This window comes from Hyla sarda, chromosome 4 (assembly GCF_029499605.1).
Source record: "Hyla sarda isolate aHylSar1 chromosome 4, aHylSar1.hap1, whole genome shotgun sequence".
NCBI lineage: Eukaryota > Metazoa > Chordata > Amphibia > Anura > Hylidae > Hyla > Hyla sarda.
In genome coordinates, this window is record NC_079192.1 from 357,243,997 (window position 1) to 357,261,974 (window position 17,978).

A 17,978-nucleotide genomic window follows, 5' to 3' on the forward strand; every position below is an offset into this window, starting at 1 on the left:
AAAAAAATTGCTAATATGGGTCTGTAGATAGAAAAACACTCATATTATCAAGCTTCTTTCCTCTCCTGTGAAACTGTATTCCTCTGTGAAAATTATCTCAGCATTGCCCTGTGGCTTCAAGAAAAGCCAATACAGGTTTATGAAGAAGGGAGGAGTCCCTAGGTACACTTCTACAGGTATCTCCAGTTGTGACATATGGTTTATGCTCAGTTTGGCTCACTGGAGGTTGCCCCTGCATTTTCTGAGGTTGAGTTGCTCCTGGGTGCTACTGACCTTTCTACGCCCCTTACCCAAGCATATGCTTTGCTTCAGTCTGTGGGACCTAGTCCGTTTGCAATTGCATATGCAAAGTGGTTTGAGGATATCCTGACTCTATCTAATGATCAGTGGAGGGAGGAAGAACATTCCTACTATTCCACGGTTTTTAGTGCCAGAGACATGCTGATTGAATTCCACCTCATTTTGGGCCTTTATTATATTCCACTGAAGTTGAAGCAGATTGGGGTCTCACCCTCTGATATCTGTTTTAAGTGTGAGATAAAAATGGGGATGCTGTTTCATGCAGTATGGAGCTGTCCGTGTTTGGCCTCGTTTTGGAAGAAGGTTATGCAGTTCTTGGCAGATCGCTTAGAGTTTCCATTCCTTTTGGTCCTAAAAATTTGCTTGCTGGGCCTTATTATTACCCCCTTGGGGACCAAGACCATTTTGATCTTAAGGACCAGGCCATTTTTTGCAAATCTGATCTGTCACTTTATGTATTAATAACCCTGTGTTTACGTTATGCTGGCCGTGAGCGCATTGTCCCGTTACCCGGGCTGGGACTCGCATCACGGGACGCGCCTGCGAGCCCCAGTCCATCACTCATTTGGTGCTTCTCCTGCCTCGGCCTCTAAAGGGCCAATGTGCTCATTAGTGTAATTCACCTGTGGCTCATTGATAAATTCCTCCACCCTCCTCACTTCCCTGCCGGATCTTTGTTGCCTTGAGCCTGAGAGAAAGCATTCCTGTTATTTCCTTGCCGTGTATCTGATCCTTTGCTCCGTGACCTGACCTTGCTCCTCTACTGCCTGCCTACTGAGCTCCTGCTATGTCCTGACTGCGCTACTGTGCCGCCTGCCCTGACCTTCTGCTATCCTGAATACGAGCTTATCCCTCCTGTGCTCTGTGTCTCGCATCTCCTCAGCCGCCTGTGTGGTCGAGCCGTGCCAGGGGATGGTAGTCCATCCCGCTTTACGGGAGGTTCTGGTGGAAACCAGCAGCACGACTCTGCTCCCTGGTACGGTCCGAGTGATCTGCCACACAGGTCCAGCGGATCCACATCCGCCGGGGTTCCTGTCTTCTGAAACGTGAGTGTTACACTCTGGGATGCTTTTACTTATGAATTTGATTCCGAGACTGTTTTTATGTGACATATTCTACTGTATGTTAGCGGTAAAATTTTGTCGTTGCTTTCATAATTTCTTGCTGAAAAATTATAAGATTTCAGAAAAAATTTGAAAACTTTGCATATTTTTTTAACTTTAAAACTCTGCAAATAAATTATATATTGATTCACATATACAATATGTCTACTTTATGTTTGCATTTTAAAGTTTACATGTTTTTACTTTTTGAAGACAGAGAGGGTTTAAAAGTATAGCAGCAATTTTCCAATTTTTCACGAAAATTTCTAAATCTAATTTTTTCAAGGACCAGTTTTGAAGTGACTTTGAGGGTCATTATTAGAGTTGAGCAGATTTCGATTCGGCCAATTCGCTAAATTTTCTGAAAAATATTTGGTTCAGTCCGAATTTATTTGTGTGAATTGTTATTAAAAATAGCTATTTCTGGCCTACAGAGAGGCTCAATAGGGGTGTAGAACACTTTGCCTTGTCCCAACACACATAGGGAATGTGCTAAACTCTGAGTTTCCACTTGAAAAGGGAGGGACTGCAGTACCAGCAACTTGGACAGGAGCACATTCAGCTTGTGTGCCATTGGATAAGTGGGTGCATAAAGCTAGAAGTGGCTGCAGTGAAAATCTCGTACTTGTATCTTAATATCAAGCTGGCGGTCCTCCACCAGGTGAGACACCACCTTTTCCAGCACTTGCCTCTTAGCGCCCCATTGACTGTGAAAGTGCAAACGTTTCATTTAATCAGTTATAGTTCACTGTTATAGCTCCAAGCTGTTTCATTGTATTCTTGTGATAATTACACAGGTAATATTTTTATATTTAAATTTAAGATTTATATTAGATTCCCAAGTTTAATGTCCCAGTGTTTACTTTGAACTAGTACTGTATGACCGCAAAACCCAATCTAACAAGGAGTCACATAGCGGCACAATGACAGCTCCTGTGGCAGCCGCAAGAAGAGACCATATAGTGGCTGAATAACACAGCCTGGAGTTGGTGGCAGCACGAGGAGACCTTAGAGCCTCACATCCCTAAGATTAAAAGATGAATTAAAAAATTTAAATTGAAGATTTATGATAGCTAGTGCTATCATAAAATTTTTTGGGTAATGTCCCAGGCCCAGCAGCATCAGTAAACCATATAGTGGCTGAATGGCACAGCCTGGAGTTGGCGGCAGCATGAGTAGAACATATAGTGGCTGAATGGCACAGCCTGGAGTTGGCGGCAGCATGAGTAGAACATATAGTGGCTGAATGGCACAGCCTGGCATTGACAGCAGATGAGGAGACCATATAGTGGCTGAAAGGCACAGCCTGGAGTTGGCGGCAGCATGAGTAGAACATATAGTGGCTGAATGGCACAGCCTGGAGTTGGCGGCAGATGAGGAGACCATATAGTGGCTGAATGGCACAACCTGGAGTTCGCGGCAGGTGAGGAGACCATATAATGGCTGAATGGCACAGCCTGGAGTTGGCAGCAGCATGAGTAGAACATATTATGGCTTTATGGCACAGCCTGGAGTTGATGGCAGCATGAGTAGAACATATAGTGGCTGAATGGCACAACCTGGAGTTCGCGGCAGGTGAGGAGACCATATAATGGCTGAATGGCACAGCCTGGAGTTGACACTAGCATGAGTAGAACATATAGTGGATGAATGACACAGCCTGGAGGTGGCGGAAGCATGAAGAGACCATATGGTGGCAGAATGAGACTGCCTGGAGGTGGCAGCAGCAGCATATGGAGTCCTGAAAGTGACCCGGTGAGAGAGTGGTGAGGAAGGTGGCAATATCAGTACCCAGTGACGAAGGTGGGTGAAAAAAAGGTCTGATGCAGAGGAATGTTTGTAACTGGGGTGCAGCGCCTTAAATCTGTTTGGCACTATCCATATTTGTGAAGTGTTGGTGTGGTACTACTCTGATGCATCAGGCATTGGTGGGTGGACATCCTGGCTGATCCATGCCTGATTCATCTTCACAAAGATCAGTCTTTCCAAATTTTTCGTGGACAGGCAAGTTCTCCTTGGGGTGACTATGGCCCTCGCCGCACTAAACACCCGCTCTGATGGCACACTACTGGCCGGGCAAGACATCTTTTCCAGGGAAAACTCTAATTGCAGCCACAAATCAAGTTTGCCTGCCCCGAAGTCCAGCGGATCTTCAAGGTGTGTTGTCATGGGCATGTCAAGGTATGCCACCACCTGCTGATGCAGGTCCTGCTCCAGGTGTACCTGCTGCTGATGAGTTAATTCACTATGCGGGCGAAGAAAGGTACTCATCAGCTACTGTAGACTCAGGCTGCTGCTGATGGAGCTAGTACTGTTCCTGCCACCCCACCCTTCCCCAGCAGCCATGACAGTGGAAGGTGAGCGCATAGGGCCTCCGGAGTCAGACCTGCGAGAGGATGGACAATGGCACTGATAGGCATCGGCCAACTGACTACGTAGGATGTCTCTGTAGTAGGTCAGTTTGTCCTCCCTCTCAGTGGGTGTAAAAAGGCCCCTACTTTGTGGCGGTAGCAAGGGTCCAATAAGGTGGAGAGCTAGAAGTCATCCCGCAAGTGACTTGGCCGGACTCCCTGCCTCCATCTCCACTGCATACTGCCACGGTGTGTCTGGGTTCTCTGTCTTGCCTTCCTCATAACCCTCTAGCTCCTCTGGCTGCTCCTGCTCCTTCTCTCCTGTCAGATGACTAGAAAAACCGCCCATTTCATGATACCTAAACTGTGCTCCAATGTTCCCCTCCCCACCTCCTCCTCTTCCTCCAGTTCAGCCTCCACAGGTCTCATGTGGCTGTGAGATGTAGGAAACGAAGCAGTAAAATGACGTTGTTCATCCCGTATTTCTGGCGACTGACTAATAATAATAAAGTTACACAGGGGAGTATCCCTATCCGCTTGGATTATCAAGAAATTGGTGATGGCTTTTCTCTGTTTGTATAGTCAGTCCAACATATGGAGGGTGGAATTCCAACGTGTGGCAACGTCGCAAATCAGACTATGTTGGGAGATACCATTCTGACGCTGCAGCTCAAGGAGGGTGTGCTTTACGGTGTACGAGTGGCGGAAGTGCATGGAAAGTTTCCTTCCCATTGTTAGGATGTCTTGCAAATGGGGGGAACACTTCAGGAACCGCTTGACAACCAGATTTAGCACATGTACCATGCAGGGTGCATGGCTCAGCCTTCCTTGTCGCAGTGCAGATAAGATGTGCTTCCCGTTGTCAGTCACCATGGTTCACAGTTCCAATTTTCGTGACGTAAGCCATGCTCCAATTTCATTATGAATCCAATTACATTATGAATGGCTTTTAGCAGTCTCTCCCCTGTGTGACTCAGTTCGTCAAGGCAAACCATGTGCAGAACAGCGTGACACCGCCATGCCCTGCACACATGGTATGCTGAAGAGGCACTCAGACTTGTCTGTGCAGTGGAGGCCGAGGACACGGTGGAGGATGAGGAGGCGGAGTAGCACACTGTCACAGGACCAACTGCCTGAAAGCATGGAATAGGAAGCGGCGTAACCTGTCCAAGTAGCTGTGCAGGAACCACATTCACCCAGTGGGCCGTAAAGTACATGTATTGTCCCTGACCATAGTTACAGCTCCAAACATTGGCGCTGCCGTGCACTTTGGTACACACCAACAAGCTCAAGGACTGACCCACTTTCTCTTCTTCAAAATTGTGCAGGGCTGGTACTGCCTTTCTTCACAAAGAAATGATGGCTTGGGGCTCGCCAGCTTGGCACAAGCCATCAGTTCTCTGTAGGGTGCAGAGTCCACCACTCGAAAAGGGAGGTACTGCAGCACCAGCAACTTCATAGGAGCACTTTCAGCTTCTGCGCCGTTGGATGAGTGGGCGCATACTGTTGTCTCTTGGACATGCCTTCACAGATGGATGGATTGCTGGCAGAATGACTGACTAAAAGTAGGAGGAGCAGGAGCATGTGGAGTGACAGAAGGAGGGTATGACACACAGCTCACTTCGGCTGAGGTGGTGGAGTCTTGGCTGGCTGAAAGAGGGAGCGGTGTGGCACTGGGTGATGCAGCAGGCTGGACCAGTTCATCGAAGCCACAGTTCTCACAGTCCTCTTTATGGCGGCGCAGCATATGTTGACGCAGGGCTGTGGTGCCAACATTGGGACCCCGGCCATGCTTCAACTTCTACCGACACTTCTTGCATGTGGCTATGTTAACCTCCTCCAGATGCCTGATGAAAAACTGCCACACCGCCGAGTAGCTGATTTTCCCACCAACAGTCCGCATTAATTGACTGCTACTGCCGTCGTCTCCAGGAACCTCTGTTCCAGTACCTCCCGGGAAGGTAGGCTGCCCCGAAGCAGGTGGTCTCCCCCGGCACATTTGGCTCCAGAATTTCCACTTCTGCCACCATGCCACCACCTTTCTGCCTCAGCTGCTGCCTCAGGGGCAACCTGCAACCCTCTTCTCCTGATCATCATTAAGTGTCTGCCTTTCACTGATGTCCTCCTCAGGTTCTTCAACAGTATCTTCTTCAGGAGACTGAAAGCTGGCAACACCACCTCCCATGTCACTTTCCTCATCATTACTTGCCCGCCTAGCAGATGAAGCGGCGGATGTCTCCTCCACTTCTTGGCTCGGCAGTAGTTGCTGACTGTCCTCTATTAGATAGTCCTCACTGAATAGTGGAGTTGAACCCACAGCATAAGATACTTCTTTAGGAGAGGCAACAGCATAGGACAGAGGCAATTGGAGGACAGGGACTGCTCCCGGGCCATGCAAACTGGGGGTTGTCTGAGGAACATTGATGGCTGATGGGTTGCTGGTCGAGACACGACCGCTAGCTGATACATTAGATCAGGTCTCTTGCTGCGGCTCCTGCTGCCATTCGCCCCTGGTCTGCTGCGACCTCTGCCTGCGCCTGATTAATTTAAACCTCTTCCACTCCTCTGTGCACATCCTGGCACTCCTCTGCCTGACATATGAGTCTAGACAGTATTTGTCTAGAACAGCAGCAGGTGTGTACTTTTGCCTGGACTTTCACAGTATCTAGGCCCTTGACAGGATAACAGGTACAAAATAGTACACTACTTAGATGTAGGTATGTGGTATGCATTATGAGGGCAGAAAAATGTGCTACAGTACGTTTAATAAACGTATTTGTGCACAACACCAGCAGTACACAACAGTGCTGCAGCACACTTTCACTGTGTACTAAACCCAAAATTGCACTCTCTCAAAGACAATTAGGAATGGACAGCTGGGTATTACACCATATACAGACTAGATGGTGTAATACCCAGACCATTTGTTGTGGAACAAAGATACAGAGTTGCGCTAAAAACGTATTCCTCCCTCCTCTGTTAAGGTTTCTCCAGCTGAAAACAGAATATGGAAATATTTGTAAATCCAGCTCCCGATGGAGAAAAAATTGATAATACTTAATGTTTAACAAACCATGTTAAAAACTGGTAGCCACATGAGTGGCAAGTGACATGTCACTCATAAAATCAACACGAGTAGAATACCGACATGTTTCGAGCATGCGCTCTTGTCACTTTTTATGAGTGACATGTCACTTGCCAGTCACGTGGCTACCAGTTTTTAACATGGTTTATTAAACATTAAAGTTTTCTCTATTTTTTCTCCATCGGGAGCTGGATTTACAAATGTTTCCATTTTCTGTGACTACGAGGAGAGGCGGCTCCTTTTTTCCGTGCTTCCGGACCCTATGCCGTGGTGTCTACTATATGAGAAAATTGGGGTGAGCTGATCTATTTTTTTCCTACCTGTACCCATTTTCTACAGCTGAGCCAGGTTGTTCAAATGTATGAGGCAACACACAGCTCTCTGCCCCTCTCTGTAATACAATGCTGTAGAAAGTGACTGGGAGGTTAATTGCTGCAGTAAATTTCATTTCTGTGAAAAACGCACTGCTCTCTGTCCACCAGAACACTGACATGACTAGGAGGTGAAACACTGCTTGAAAAATCTTTTCTGTGCAACACATAGCGCCTTCTGTCCCTATCTCTCTCTGCAGTGAAAGGCTTAAGTGACTGGCCGCAATATTGCTGCCGATTATATAGAGCTGTGACAAAGGGTGACTGGCTGCTGATAGGCTGCATCCTGCATGGGATTCAGGGTCATCCTGCCTACCCTTGTTCCTGCCTTCCCAGGATTCCTTGCCCCATGTCCTCACATGTGGATCCACCATTTTACTGCAGCCTGTACCACACTAAATGGAGTTTATTGAAGTGGCGATATTCGCGTTTGTTGCGAATCAAATTTTTTTATTAAATTTGTAACGAATTCTGATTCTCCATATTCAATTCGCTCATCTCTAGTCATTATGTTAGAAATTCCCCATAATGAACCCCATTATAAAAAATGCACCCCTCAAAGTATTCAAAATGACAGAAAGTTTGTTAAACTTTAGGTGTTTATATAAAAATAAATAAACCTTAAATCGCACTAGGGTGTAAGTGTGAAAAAATGGAGGCTCAAATCCATATCCCAGGGCACCCATAAATCATAATGATCACACTTGACAATTCCATAAATTTCTTAATGCTTTTTCTTTAGTAATTCATTTTTCATAATACAAAAAATAGATCAATAGATCTCATACTGACAGTCATTAACGAATACAAAATAGAACATCACCCATAGTGCTCACTAGGCAAGCTCGACAGTCCTCAGCAACCGGGATATCTTCGCCCTTTCCCGGGCATCCTCTTGTTGACAAAGGGGTGGACAGTTGAGTAGTTGCCAGACACTTCCGACGTTTCAGAGGACACGCCCCCCTTTCTCAAGTATCCCTATTGTGCTCCCACCACCGTATACATAGTAATTCACATCTTGGGTGAACTCAGTTCTAAAACGAGAAGTTATGTATTAAAACCACAGCAAATATCACTTTGCAATTAAAAACATCAATTATCATGTGAATATTCTTAGCAGCAACATATACATAGATGTTCATTCACAGGAATACCGCAGTTACAGACTTCATTGAGCCCATCTGGGTTCAATGAATTCAATGTTTCAATCCAAAAAACTTCTCCCTGTAACAATTAATTTTTTTTATAACTTCTTCTGATGCTCCCTCAATTTCTTCTATTACCATCCATCGTAATTCACTGTCTTGATGCCCAAATTCAACAAAGTGCTTGGCCACTCCTGTTTCACCATATTTATTAGTTACCTCTGTTTGATTCTGAGTCACTGTAGTTCTCATGTTCCGGATTGTGCAGCGATGTTCGCTAATCCAGAACTTCACACTTCTCATTGTTTTGCCAACATAATTCCGGCCACACGGGCATTTTAACAAGTAAATAACTTGTTTAGAATTACAATCATACCAATCCTTGATAGAGATCAATCATAAGTGGACATAAAATTGATATTATCCTCTCTATTTTTATCTACCTTCTTCTGTCTCAGACTTTCCCTTGGAATTTTCTGTACCTCTTCACCTACTTTTCTCACCATAATTTCTCTAATATCCTCTTTCGACTCATTTTTTAATCAGCATTTCTTTCTATTTTTAACATAATCTTCAATATTACTGCATATTTTCCTTTCTCTTATAAACTGTCCCCTAGGAATGCCTTTAAACGTCTGGGGGGCAGGCTGACTCTGTCGCAACAGTAGATTATTCCTATCAGCTTTTTTTTAATATAAAGTAGATTCAAGCTTTTTCCCATTTTTGTACACCTCTAAATCAAGATAATGGATCTGCTGGTGATGAGCCTCTACTGTAAACTCAATAAGTGGATGACAGTCATTTAATTGTTTTACATATTCCTCTAACTGTTCATACGGACCTGTCCATAATAAGAATACCTCATCCATGTATCAAACCCATTTTTTTTTACATGGATACTCTTTGCAAAAGACTTGACAAATAAATCTTCAAACTTAGCCATACAAATATTAGCGACACTAGGTGCAACAGGGGACCCCATCGAGGTCACCTGTACCTGTAAATAAAAATCTTCACCAAATCTAAAATAAGTACCATCTCCAGCAAATCCATAATAAACCCGATTTTGCAATTACTCAGTGTAGGATCTTTTATTAATTCTTCTCTTACTGCAATAAGTCCTTCTATGTTAGTATAGAGGCTTTTGATATCTAACATACACATACACCAAAGAAAAAACAGACAGTATAAAAAATCTGTCAGAATAAGTCTTAGTGGAGTGTCACTTAAATCATAGTCCCCCAAAGCAAAGACACTATTACGCAATAATCCCAAAAATTATGTACTCTTTATTAAATTCACATTTTTTTTTAAAACAAGTAAAAAATAATAATAATAATTATATATATATATATATATATATATATATATATAATCAGCAACTACTTCTATGAATTATATGACATGGTAAGAGGTAATTATTAATTAAATGATATCGTATAGTTCATGCTATGCAAAGGTATTGTACTCTATATATGCATGCAAGCATGCACTATAGCAGCATATAGAAGTTGTAAACAAATGTTATAGAAAAATGCTGCAGCAATATATAGAAATAATATGGGGTGCAGAAATATTGCACTCTATGTTTATATAATAAGGTAAACAGATACTATAGCAGCATATATATTGTAAACAATTATTGTAAACCAACATCTATAGAAGCATATTGTAGCAGCATAGGAAAATAGACATCATGGCAGCATAGATAGGAGTCTCAGCATTCATGAAATAAACCTTACCAGACATACAAGAACCCTAACATATGTTTCGCTACCATAAGCTTTCTCTGAGGGCACGCCCCCTGAGGAAGCTAGAAGTGCCGGAGCAACAGTGTGTGCCGAACAAAACTCTGCACAATAGTAAAATCATAAATCTTTATAATGTACAAAGGGGGAGATTCTCAAAGAATTTTGCCCCACAAAAAAAACATTTTCAAAGAGATTTGTGCCGCGGTTTTACACTGTTCACGTCAGTTTTGTAAAAGTGAGCATGTCCATGTATATTGTCTGCTTTACATGATATTTTCGAAGGGGTGAGAGTCCAGTTTACATCAAAAACTTCACGCCAGCTTTTTGATAGTGTAGAAATCACAGAAATGTAAGTCAAAGCAAAGCAGAGAGTAATGGAGCAACTCACCCAGGACCAGCAGGAGCTTGAACAAATGTTTTATTCGTGGAGCAGGAAAATCAGCATGATATCACACGGGAAGGCTCAGATGGTTCATGGGGGAGGAGCAGACATCTCCGGGACACGGTCTGTATCGCGCACCTTTGCGCTTCGTCAGGCCCCTAGGGCGTCTGTCGTTAGTTCTGCGCATACCCTCTTTTTTTTGTCCCTTCACCAGTGCCAGGTTTTCTCCATTTCATACTGAATGAACTATATGCCTATTTCTTCTACCTTGAGCACGGTCAATTAGTGACAATATATTTGCAGCGTTGCCATAAATATGGAAATGGAGGTAGCTGGACCAAGCCTGGACGAAATATTAGCCACGGGAAGAGCCAATGTGGGGGAGTTTTTCTCCTCATGCGAAAAACAGGACGAGATCTAGGTGCTCAGCACAAAAACCCTGGAATTTAAAGTCCTCAATCTATCTGAAAAAGAAAAGCGACTTTTTTGGTCTGTCAACTCGCTCCAAGCGTACCAAGAAAATAAACGTACACCTAGGGGACTACGTCCTTATAAATCCCCATCTCAATTTATGGACAAACCTGAATTTGTAATGAAGTGGAATGAGTTGCACCTCCAACATTCACTAAATTTGCAGGCTTTGGTTCTGGAACAAAACCGCAAGGAATACAACAAGGTGAAATCTGAATTGGACCACACACGCAATGAATTGTGAAATAGATTACCAGCTGATAAATATACCACATTCGAAAACAACCTAACTAAAAAACTATCTACATTACAGTCATCCATTAAAGAAACAAAACGTGATTTCGAATCTGATCAGATCTTTACTTGGAATAAAGCCCGAGCATACCAACAACATCGAGGGCATAACGAGAATAAAAATCGAGGAAACCAGAAAAGAAAAAGAAAATCAACCGTTTTTCTAACCACAGAATCTGAATCTAGCTCGCATCCCACACGGTGCGGGTGTGCAGGCTCTCAAAGCATTCCTACAATTAACAGAAAAGTCCCAACAGTTTATATCCTTTGTTACAGATGCAGTAGAACTAATCCTACAGAATCATTTTTTCCAATATAAAAACCAGTGGTTTAAACAGCTGTTCGGAAAAGCGATGGGCACTCCGCTCTCTTGTCTATATTCCAATATTTATTTAGCCATGTTCGAACAATACTATATCTTCTCTCCCCTCAATCCGTTTACTAAACATATCAAACTCATGCTCCGTTATGTAGACGATATACTCCTGGTTTGGGACGCCTCTGAGGTCCTCTTCCAGGAATTCGTCTCATATTTAAACGACATCAATGAAATGAATATGGTATTTACCTATGTTTTCGGAGGATTTCACTTGGATTTTTTAGATGTATCCATCACTGTGGTTGATGACCACATCATTACATCTGGCTTTAGGAAACCCTCCTCACGTAACGCTCTCCTCCATTATCAATCCTCCCACCCAAGTAATGTAAAGAATAGCATACCATTCAGCCAAATGGCTTGACATAAGCGTGTTAACAACCATACCGAAACATGTGAGAAACAGCTTGCAGAACTAAGTAATAGATTCTTATAACGTGGGTACCCATTAGAGGTAATTAATAAAGCTAAACAAAAGATAGATAATACTCAACGGGAGACTCTCCTATATTCATCTAAACATAAAGCTAACAAAAATACCAACAGATTCTGTTTTCCCTTTACCAACACTCCTATGAACGATACCATTAATAAGATAATAAATAATAACTGGTTTCTTTTGCAAAAAGACCCCGGTCTGACAGATTTTACAACAGAAAGACCATTAATCACATATAAGAGCAATAAAACGATAGGTGACTTTCTAAATAATAAGCGACAAAAATTATCTCAGAAAAAAACATGGTTAACAGATACCCGCCCTATAGGTATGCATCGTTGCAGTACCTGTTCTTTCTGTGACATGTGTATTAAAGGCAAAAACCTACACTTAGGGGGTCACAATATTCAAATCAGACAGCCTATTACATGTAGATCTAAGCATGTGGTATACTACCTCGTTTGCAATTGTGGACATTTTTATGTCGGCAAAACTAAACGCCCCCTTTTCCACCGCATTCGCGAACATGTTCGCTCAATGAGAACGGGAAAGGGGGCCCAGCGTCTCATTACCCACATGTATGAAAAACATAATTCAGACCCCAGGAAATTTACATTTTCAGCTTTGGAACGAGTTGAATACAGTTACAAAGGGAAAAACAAGGACGAGACATTACTTATAAAAGAGGCACGATTGGATGCCACCAGCCCGATTGGATTAAATGATAAAAAATAGGGATGCACCGATATATCGGCGGCCGATTAATATCGGCCGAAAATAGCTATTTTGGGGAAATGCTGAAACAAAAAAACATACACTGTATATGGCTGGAAGCTGTATGTCTGTGGGGTGGGGGGAAGCTGCCTACTATTGTGGAGGAACTGCTGACCTAATGTGGGGGGGAGCTGCCTACAAATGTGGGGGGAGCTGCCTAATATTGTTGGGGGGAGCTGCCTAATATTGTGGGTTGAACTGCCTACTATTGTGGGGAACCTGCCTACTATTGTGGGGGAAATGCTGACCTAATGTGGGGGAGCTGCCTACTATTGTGGGAGAACTGCTACTATTGTTGGGGAGCTGCCTACTATTGTGGGGGAGCTGCCTACTATTGTGGGGGAGCGGCCTACTATTGTTGGGGAGCTGCCTATTAATGTGGGAGAGCTGCCTACTATTGTGAGGGAGCTGCCTATTAATGTGGGGAAACTCCCGACCTAATGTGGGGGAGCTGGCAATCTAATGTGGGGGAATCTAATCTAATCTAATGAGCGGAATGCTGCATTTTACCAGAAGACGGGGAGAAGTCATTTTCGGTTTCGGTATCGGTTTCGGCCTAAATTTTTTTTCTATTTCGGTTTCGTTTCGGTTCTGAAATTTCCATTTCGGTGCAAGTCTAAAGAAATGAATTGAGTGTCCTTGTATAAGCATTCTATCCATATTAGATATATACTGCTTCGCATAGGGGATTCGTTTTTATATTTTTGTACCTGTTTTTAATTCACCTGGTGTGCACGTGTTGTTTTGTTTATATCACCATGGTAACTTGATTGAATAAAGCAGGAACTGACGACAGACGCCCTAGGGGCCTGACGAAGCGCAAAAGTGCGCGATACGGACCGTGGCCCGGAGACGTCTGCTGCTCCCCCATGAACCATCTGAGCCTTCTTGTGTGCTATCATGCTGATTTCCCTGCTCCACAAATAAAACATTTGTTCAAGCTCCTGTTGGTCCTGGGTGAGTTGCTCCATTACTCTCTGCTTTGCTTTGACTTACCATTGCCTTTGTTATATGCGAGCACCACCCATATATAGCACAATTACCTACTTGAAGCTGCATTCTATCTAGTGGTTCTATACACTAGTCTCTGCGCATACCCTCTTTTTTTGTCCCTTACCAGTGCCAGGTTTTCTCCATTTCATACTGAATGAAATCACAGAAATGTTTGTAGTTTTATTGTTTTTGTTTTCTTCTCATTTTAGATATGTGAATGCGGAGGACTACGTCAGATTCGGTGGACTGCGATGATGACCAGCGTTTTTTTTAATTTAAATGTTTATAAAAGGGTTAACGAGGGCATTGGGAGAGTTTTTTTTTTAAATGAAACATTTTTTTCAATATGTTGTGTTTTTATAATAGAATTTTCAGGCTTAGTAGTGGAAGCCGTCTTCTAGACAGAATGCAGTACTAAGCCAGGGCTTAGCATTAGCCCCAAAATCAGCTAGCGATATCCCCCAATTATTGCTCCCCGGTGCCCACCGCCACAGTGGTGCTGGGAAGATCTGGTACCAACAGGCCCGGAGCATCAAAAATGGCCCTCCTGGGCCTAGGCGGTAACAGGCTGGCATCATATAGGCTCGGGAGGGCCAGTAACAATGGTCCTCGCCCACCCTGGTAACATTAGGCTGTTTCTGCTTGGTTGGTATCTGGCTGATAATGTAAAAATGGGGGAACCACACACTTTTTTTTTATTTATTTAGTTAAAAAAACAAAAACGCATAGGGTTCCCCCTATTTTCAGTATCAGCCAGATACCAACCAAGCAGCAACAGCTTGACATTACCAGGGTGGGCGAGGACCATTGTTACTGGCCCTCGCCAGCCTAAATATCGCCAGCCTGTTACCGCCTAGGCCCAGGAGCGCCAGTTTTTTAAGCTCCGGGCCTGTTGGTACCGGCTCTTCCCGGCACCCCTGTGGCGGTGGGTACCGGGGTAATAATTAGAGGTTAGCGTTAGCTTATTTGGGGGCTAACGCTAAGCCCTGGCATAGTAATGGATTTTTTCTATAAGATGGCTTCCACTAATTAGCCTGAAAATGTAATTATAAAAAACACAACACATTAAAAAAAAAATTTATAAAAAAAAAAACAAAAAAATAAACACTCCCCCACAGCCCTCGTAAACCATTTTATTGAAATAAAAAAAAAAACGCTGGTCATCGTCGCAGTCCACCGAATCTGACGTGGACATTGTAGCTCGATCTGTCCCTCTGCCCTTGGACTACTACTCCCATCATAGGACAGTCTGTCCCATGATGGGAGTAGTTGTAGTACCGCAGCGCTGAGGGATGGCACTTGCACATCCCCCGGCTGCGGCACTTGTACGAATACTATTCCCATCATGACAGACAGACTCCGTCCATGATGGGAGTTATAGTCCAGGGGCTGAGGTGCAGAGCGCAGCAGGTCATTCTCCAGAGACCCGCTGCGATCCGCATTTATTAACTGTAAAAGCTGGCAGAACATGTGGCTACACTGCGCTGCCCGCCGGCTCCTGTATACAGCTCTCTTAATTCATAATCCCCACCGCTGGAGACAGGAGTTCTGATTGGTACCGGCTCTTCCCGGCACCCCTGTGGCGGTGGGTACCGGGGTAATAATTTTCATCAATCAGAGCTCCCATATCCCGGCGGCGGCGATTATGAATTATGAGAGATGTATACAGGAGCCAGCGGCCAGCGCAGTGTACCTGCATGTGCCGCCGGCTTGTTAACTTCATAAATGCGGATCGGAGCGGGTCTCTAGAGAATGACCTGCTGCGATATGCACCTCAGCCCCTGTACTATAACTCCCATCATGGACAAAGCCTGTCCATTATGGGAGTAGTAGTCCTAAAAGTCCCACAGCCGGGGGATGTGCAAGTGCCATCCCTAAGCGCTTCGGTACTACAACTACTCCCATCATGGGACAGACTCGGCCCATCACGGGAGTTATAGTCCAGGGGCTGAGGTGCAGATCGCACCAGGTCATTCTCCAGAGACCCGCTGACATCCGCATTTATTAACTGTAAAAGCCGGCGGAACATGCGGCTCCACTGCGCTGGCCGCCGGCTCCTGTATACGCCGCTTATAAGTCATAATCCCCACCGCCTGGAGACAGGAGCTCCGATTGGGGAATAGCTTTTCACCAATCAAAGCTCCCGTCTCCCGAGCGGGGATTATGAAATGTGATACAGTATACAGGATCGCAGAGGGTCTCTGGAGAATGACCCGGTGCGATCTGCACCTCATCCCCTGAACTACAACTCCCATCATGGGCAGAGTCTGTTCATGATGGGAGTAGTAGTCATAATGGTCCCAAAATAGTTAATATAATTCTCAGATTCTTTAGAACACTTTGGTACGTGTCCTCCGAGGCGGTATATATTTGCGCAAGAAAAGTGCATTTGCGCATTTTCTTTTGCGTTTACAAAAAAAAAACATGCAGTTAATAAATTTGATTCTACAGTAGAAAGTGCTCTATGCTAAACTTAACCGTAGACATGGCTATAAAGAATTCTATCAGATTTTGCACAAAAAAAACAAAACGCAAAAAAACTCTTGCACAAAAAAAATATATATACAGTGATGAATTCCCCCCATAGAGTGCACCCCATATTATTTATATATGCTGCTGCAGCATGCTGCTTTAACATTTGTTTACAACTTCTATATGCTGCTATAGTGTCTGTTTCATTTAACATGCATATATAGAGTACAATACCTTTGCATAGCATAAACTATACGATATCATTTAATTCATAATTTATTACCTCTTACCATATCATATAATTCATAGAAGTAGTTGCAGGTGCCATATATAATTTTACTTGTTTTTATAAAGAATATCCTTGCTAAATTGATTAGTGGGATCCCCTCTTCATTTTTTATACACTTTTTCATCTTTAAGTTGTTTTTCAGCTTCTTGCAAATATAATTCTTTGTCCCATAACACTGTAGCCCGGCCGTTATCTGCCCTTTTCACAACCACCCTTTCACCTTTAACCAATTCCGTCAGTGCACATCTTTGGGAAAATGTAAGATTTTTAACATCTTTTTTTATTTGTATTCTTCCACTGTTCACACACATCGTTCACAACCGCCTTCTGAAAACTTTCAAGAAGAGGGCTGTGAACAATGGGATCAAACTGACTAGGTTTTCTCAATACATGTGTATAAATACAAAGTGTATAAAAAATTAAGAGGGGATCTCACTAATCAATTTAGCAAGGATATTCTTTATGTGTTGGAAGAAGCTGTGAATAATGGTATTATTGATGCCAAGACCCATTGGGCCTTATTTAACTCCTTGGGGACAGAGCCCATTATAACCCTAAGGATGGGAGCATTTTTTGCAATTCTGACCACTGTCACTTTAAGCATTAATAACTCTAGGATGCTTTTACTTTTCATTCTGATTCCGGGATAGTTTTTTCATAACATATTCTACTTTATGTTAGTGGTAAATTTTTGTCGATACTTGCATCATTTCTTGGTGAAAAATTCAAAAATTTTATGAAAAAATTAAAAATTTAGCATTTTTCTAACTTTGAAGCTCTCTGCTTGTAAGGAAAACAGACATTCCAAATAAATTATATATTGATTCACAAATACAGTGGGGGACATTTACTAATCTAGTCTATTCTGGGTATGCTTATAGACCAGCGTATGTGGTAGTCTCCTGTCTATTGTGCTCCTAATTTATCAAAGGTCTCACAGCCCTTGATAAATTCTGTGCTCAGACTTCAGGGTCTACAGCTTAAACTGCATTTAGACCTGCTCCAACATGGTCTGACATTTCAGCGTATTTTGGGCAGATGCGACTTGTCGCACAAAAGTCACACTTGATAAATTCAGCACCAATGCATTTTCCAATGCATTTCCGTCTAAAATAGACTTGCATGCATCATGTTCTAAAAATCCTCTACAGCAAAAGTCGCAGAAAAGTCGCACATATTTAGACTGCGACTTTCTGTGCGACAAATTTAGACAGGAAAAACCAGTCTAAATCCTTTGATAAATCTCCCCCAATATGTCTACTTTCTGTTTGCATCATAAAGTTGACATGTTTTAACTTTTGAAAAACGTCAGAGGGCTTAAAAGTTCAGAAGCAATTTTCCAATTTTTCACAAAATTTTCAAAATCAGAATTTTTCAGG

General features: G+C 43.2%; 1 protein-coding gene and 1 long non-coding RNA gene across 3 annotated transcripts in view; one reads left to right on the forward strand and one right to left on the reverse strand.

The window, feature by feature from the left end:
• The window catches only part of PCBD2 (pterin-4 alpha-carbinolamine dehydratase 2), a 569,567-nt gene that overhangs the window by 235,516 nt on the left and 316,073 nt on the right, over nt 1-17,978 (forward strand). The window lies entirely within an intron of this gene.
• Nucleotides 1-17,978, reverse strand: part of LOC130267224 (uncharacterized) — a 54,935-nt gene that overhangs the window by 6,101 nt on the left and 30,856 nt on the right. The window contains exon 2 of the long non-coding RNA XR_008843103.1: nt 8,034-8,244. This is a non-coding gene — a long non-coding RNA (uncharacterized LOC130267224). The remainder of the gene's footprint in view (nt 1-8,033; nt 8,245-17,978) is intronic.